At 40.7% G+C, this 5880-nt stretch overlaps 1 protein-coding gene across 11 annotated transcripts in view; it reads right to left on the bottom strand.

Moving 5' to 3' along the window:
* Window positions 1–5386, bottom strand: part of ABCC9 (ATP binding cassette subfamily C member 9) — a 76562-nt gene extending 71176 nt beyond the window's left edge. For 7 of the 11 annotated variants that reach the window (XM_064460013.1, XM_064460021.1, XM_064460010.1 and 4 more), the window contains exon 1: window positions 5055–5385. The gene's annotated coding sequence lies outside the window, so the exon portion shown is untranslated. Of the gene's footprint in view, window positions 1–5054 lie in introns of all 11 variants that reach the window. The other 4 variants (XM_064460039.1, XM_064460048.1, XM_064460058.1 and 1 more) reach the window with 3 other exon arrangements.
* Window positions 5387–5880: the final 494 nt, after the last annotated feature.

Genomic DNA, 5880 nt, shown 5'->3' with positions numbered 1-5880 from the left:
CCAGTGTGCCTCACAGGGAGCAAGAAACCAGCCCATCATTCCCTTCCCATCCATTTGTGGTGCAGAACGCAGATCCAATATACCCTCCACACTTGTGCCCATCTGACTAAAACCACTGGACCTTGCTCTGTTTTTTGGAAAGCTTACATAACAGGAGGCTCTGGAGGTGCACAGGCTCATCACCCCAGGCAAAAGCATGTCATGTAGTTTCCACTTCTTTGCTCAAGTTTCACAGATAGGGGAAATATATTGGATGAAACTTTACTGACATGTAAGGAGGGGTGCTTCGCATTTACAGTCAAGGCAAGTGAGACTCCCATTTGGTTTGAAGTTGAAATTAGCCGTTGCTTTCTGGTGCAGCAGGGCATGCCTCCAGAAGCTCATTTGCATTGGCCTTGAGGTTTAACAAGCTGTGTCCATGTCCAAAGAAGGACAGAAAGAAAAGCCCCTAAGGCAGAAGAACAAGTCCCTGATTTCTCTAGACAGTATGGGGCTTTCTACAACAAGGCTCGCGCAGCTCCACCAGAGTTAACAGGAGTTGGACCGTGACAGGTTTCCAGATGCAATTGTTCATCCAAGAAAACAGTGTAAAATTCAGTCATCTTCAAAGGAAAGTTTGATAATACAATGGCAAAATTTCTCAGGCCCACACTCAGACCCCATGCTTGCAAAGCTCAGCATAGCTACAGATGAACACATTCTTAGGGCTGCAAACAGTGCAAGTAGCATGTTCAAAAGCTTCAGACTAATTTGAAGCCTGAGTTGCATTTGCAAACAATACTTCAGTATTGGGAGTTAAATCTAAAAGGATCTTCAATAATTCTAAAAATTTTAAAGATTTTTAAAAGGCCTCAGCTATACTGATTTTCAATGGGTCCCAGTTTTGAAAATTTTCACTCAAAAAAATGAGCCTTGAAACAAAGACAGTTTGGAAGATCTTCACTGCAGATAACCAACGAAAAGCAGAGTGAAAAGGCACTATTCCCTCCTCTTCTGTAAAACCATAAGATTGCATTTCATGAAATGAAAACGAGAAATGGAAGAACAACAAATTTAGAAAAAACATGAAGAACTGTAGTTGTGCTCACCGTTGTAACTCATCAAAAACTGCACCTAGGTTTAGAAGGAAAGTTGGAGCACTTTTATGACTGATCACTGACCAAATTTGGTTCCCTTAATAATAATCAAACTACTCTTCCGTTGGCTTTAACTATTCTAGCAAGCCAATGCTGGGCTTCAGTCAGAACTAGATCTGTAGAGAGGTGAACAGAGGTATCCTGCCTACGCAAGAAGTGCTGTTTCACTCAGTGCTGAGCATTGTGCAAGTCTGTAATTAAATACGCTGAAGACTTTTTCTATTTTTCTCGAGCACCAGTTGTTGACCATTGCCAAAGACAGAACGCTGACCACACCGAACAACAGCCTAACCCCATAACGAATAGCCATGCTGAAGATATTTGAATTAGCCCTACGCAAGTCAGAATACAGAGCTGACTCAAGGTTTCCCACGGTGCAGCCAAAGGTGATTTTCTCCTTACCAAAGATGAGGGGACAGACTTTTTAGGCCGCAGTGAGTATGCAGGGAGAGGCCAAAGAGGCAAAACTGTGGTGCAGAGCCACACAAGGAGAAATTTGAAGAGAATTCTGTTGTCAAGGGATGGAAGAGATAAAAGCAATTATCACTGCGACTCAGAGAGGTTATCACATTCCACAGCAGCCACTGCCCTCCTACACCTGCCAAGGCTCCTTCCTTGGTAACGCTGGCAGCAGCACAAAGCTGGGCTTCCTGGAACTGTACATAGGTGAATTAAACAGCAAAGGCAGATGGTTTTCATCCTCAACAGTCTGCCTGATTCCCTGTAGGCTACACAGTCTACTAGAGAGCCACACAAATATTAGTTCAGTCTTAGAATTAATGGTGTTAATCACCATGGTGCTCTTCCCGAGATAAGAAGCCCTGCTCACAGCAAGCTTGACATTAGTGCTAAGTCGTTGCCATTGCCATACTTCAATTCCAAAGCCGGCTCATGCAGGACTATCTCAAGGAGCCATGAGTCATAGGGCGAACAGCAGAGGAATGTCCACTAGTTTCTTAGAAAATCTTTATCTATCTATCTCTCAAAGGAAGGGACAGTCACTGGAAAGAAAAGGCCTCCGCTTCTCATATGGATTGCCAAGACCTTTTCTCCAAGCTCACGTTCCGGTTGGAATCTTTGGAGCTGAAGGCTTCTTTACAGGCAGATGGCTTTGTCTAGCAAACATCAACACCTGCAAACAATGGGAGCAGCCTGACTGCCACGTTAAAAAAATAAAACGCATAACCCAAACATGAATATTCAGGAGACAACAGATGAAAGGGTAGCAAGTTGTTCTGAAATTTGTTAGTCGTCTGAAGTTATTGACGACTATTTCTCATCAGATAGTAGCAGCCTTTCAGAGTAACTGTTGAGATCCTCATACACTCACTTAAGAAAATAATGTTATTCATAGTCGTTACAAAAAACGGCTTTCCCAGAGATAATTTTCCTTTCTGTTGAATATAGTAGTCCCAGTATGCTGGGGTCATTACTCCAAAGTGAGTACATCACAATATATTTGCTTCACTACTAACTATAGCAGGAATGTTATACTTTATAATAATGCTACCAAGCATACTAGGTATAACCTAGCATTTCAGGCAGGGGAAATGCAGTGACGTGATAAAGATCATCCGACAATGAGCACATGCTATCTGAGGGTACCAGCTACATTCAGCACCCCAACAGGGGTGTCAAGTACCAGGTAATTTTTTGTTTTAACACTTGTAGGCTGGGAGGCCTTTGTCCTTCAAAGTTATTGACAAATTGCTCACTTTAACTCCAGTCTTTACAAACTCTAAAACTGGTCAGACATTTTCAGAGGGTTTCTTTCTCGCTTTGAAAATGGCCTTTGCTGAGCAGTCAGCTACAAGCTAAAGCCACGAGCAAAACTTCACAGACGAGGGGAATGGCAAGAACAATCAGGAGGATGGGCCCATGATGGTGCCAGTAGAAGGCAAGTTTCAGCTCTCCTTTACATTATTTGGGAATCTGATTCCCTGTCAGATTACTTTAATGAGGACGTGAACTAGCTGAACAGCAGTTCACTCTCCAATGAAATAGCTAAAAAGACTTACGTCCTTTAAGCATTTAAAATTTCATGCGAAAATCCCTGTCACTGGCAAGTTGAGACTATGTGGCTTTGGGCTAAGGTGTACAGACATAGTCGTAATAAAATAAACAGAAAACAGTACAAAAGAGGAACAGGAACAAATATTCACTTTGAAGAAGAAAAAGGTTTTGGGAAGAAAAAAAATAGGACAAAGCTGTAAACATGAATATCATATAGCATTGAATGTAAACACTTACAAATCTCATTTTAACAAGCATAAACGGGGATTTTCAGGGCACTAAGCCACTTCCTGAAATATATTTTCTGTAGGCAATTGTGAAGAAGACAATGGGAAAATGGTAGATAATTTCAATTTCCATTAAAATTATGAGAACATCCTCACCAAGTGCAAAACTGTAAGAATTCTAGTTAAAGACATTTTAATTACCTTAGGGTCTTTTATAGTGGACTTAAAGGTCTTCATATTCAAGAGTTTCATCTTACCTGGTTTATCACTCTGTTTGGCATGTTCTGCAAGATACTTATGACTATAAAGAAAAGAGTATAAATAGACTCCTCAGGTGGACCATGTTTGGGGGAAATAAGAATATTTTGAAAAACATTCATTTCAGTAGTTCTGTTGCCAATACTTTAAAAAATATATAAATTAATAGCTACACTTCCTAATTAAAATATATCAGCTTACAGAGCACACTTGGGTCTCAGTTCAGATTTTTTTTTTGGCCTTACATATAATGTGCAGTATATGCCCATATATGCATATACGCTTGTATATATACACATATATACAGACAGATATGTGTAAGCATATAGGTGCAGGATAGAGAAAGTACTTAGAGTTTTGCAAAAGTAGTCAGTTCTTATCTTCTGAATAATTAAATCATCACAAAAGCTAGAATTTGTCTTTTCTTAAATTTCACAGAGAAAATTTTAACTAAGGACAAATGATGAATCTATAGGTTTGGATAAGCGCAATGGAAGGCCTAACTCTGAGTTTTGCCACAGATTTTAGGTCAGTACTCTGAATCTTTTTCCTTTCTAAGTATAAACCTATTAGTTTGTTCTTTTTACCTTCCTAAAAGCACTGGACCTAAGGCAATCTATGTGATCTATAGTCTATGCATTCTCTGCAGAGTTCTGCTAAGGCAATGGCAAAAAGTGCTGCCCCTTTAAAATCTATTTTATCAAAAGCGACCCTGTACAAAATACCATTTTCCTTTTTATTCATATTTAAGCTGTGGCCATCTGTTCTAGATAGACCCCACCTCCTTACTAAGCACTGTGCCAGTTACCTTGGGCCCTAAGGTGGTGAATTACCTCTCATACTTGCCAGCATTCGCATCACTAACCGCCATATACCAGCAGCCTGATCCAGACATTATTGAAGTCAGTGCAAAGAATCTCATTGACTTCGGTAGGTTTTTGGATCAGGCTCCAAACACAGAGAAAATCACAACAGCAGGGATGTTAAACAGGCTATTGGCACTGAAAAGCATTTCACACAAACATCTGCAGTGGTCTCGCACACCTAATACATTGCGGTTTTTCTTTTTTGGTAAGCTCCTTAACACAATGCGATTTCAAACATCAGCGTGCTACACTGCCTGCTGCAAAACCTTCGACTTTGCATGCCAAGACAGGACAGTTTAAAAAAAGAAACGTAACCCTGTGAACAGCAGCAAGGAAAACATCAGCAGGAGGGGACGGTAAAGGCTGAGAACGCCTGCGAATGGAAAAGGAAAAGGAAAAAGAGATTGGATTTGTAATCCCAGGAAAGAACAAGGAGCAGCCCTGTCCCACGGATATAAAGGGAAGGAGGAGGAGGTGGTTAGTGGGAGATAATGGGGGAGGGTCATCGCATGCCCCGTTTGTTGCTGAATGTTAGATCAAACTCTGTAGCTTACCTTTGTCAACACAAAAACAAAATACCAACCCAAATTGCCACTCGGTTGTGCTATGTGATCAATATCATCCCGATGGCAGGATTTTCCTCCACTTAGTGAAGCCGCTTCAAGCCCTGGAGTGGATTATTTTTAGGCTGGTGATGGGAAGATCAGCTGCTGCCTCCTATCGAGTTTCCAAAGTGCACAAACTCTTCTTGTCTTTCTCATACGCTGGAGGGGGCAGGAAACTGGGAAGAGACAGGCAAGAAAAAGCACCAATTTTTCGCCTCCTGAAGCTACGGTCCCCTGGGATTTCTTCTGCTTGCTTTCATTTTTCCCTCACTGGAGTAGTGAGATTCCAAGAGGCTGCATTACAGTGCACAAACCATTAGCAGATGGTTATTCTGAGGTAATTGATTTAGACAAGGTAGTGTAACTTTTGGCAGGCTTGGGGAGCCTCAGCTTTTGAACTTTTTCTAATTAATCTTGGATATTTTGAATTTGACAACATAATTTTGCACGTCGTCCATCATCGTGAGCAGAAAAGAGAAGTCTACTCAGATATTTTGCTTTACCCTAGATCCCTACAGACTCTTCTGCTTAAAATACAGACCAAATCCCACTTTTTGATCACACAGATCTTTTTCTTTCAAAGCAGAATTTTTAATACTTGAAATAAAATTCAAAACTAATTTGATGCTCATACCAGGAATATAACTTTCAATACAATAGCCCTATTTACAAGGGATAATATTTTTTGGCTGCAAAATACATTGTACATGCTTATTTACAGAGAAAGAAGTCCTGAGAGAGCCTACCTGCAGCCAGTTAGTTTGTTCACTCATTT

Source organism: Phalacrocorax carbo, chromosome 1, assembly GCF_963921805.1.
Source record: "Phalacrocorax carbo chromosome 1, bPhaCar2.1, whole genome shotgun sequence".
Lineage (NCBI taxonomy): Eukaryota > Metazoa > Chordata > Aves > Suliformes > Phalacrocoracidae > Phalacrocorax > Phalacrocorax carbo.
This window is presented reverse-complemented; position numbering and strand designations above follow the sequence as displayed.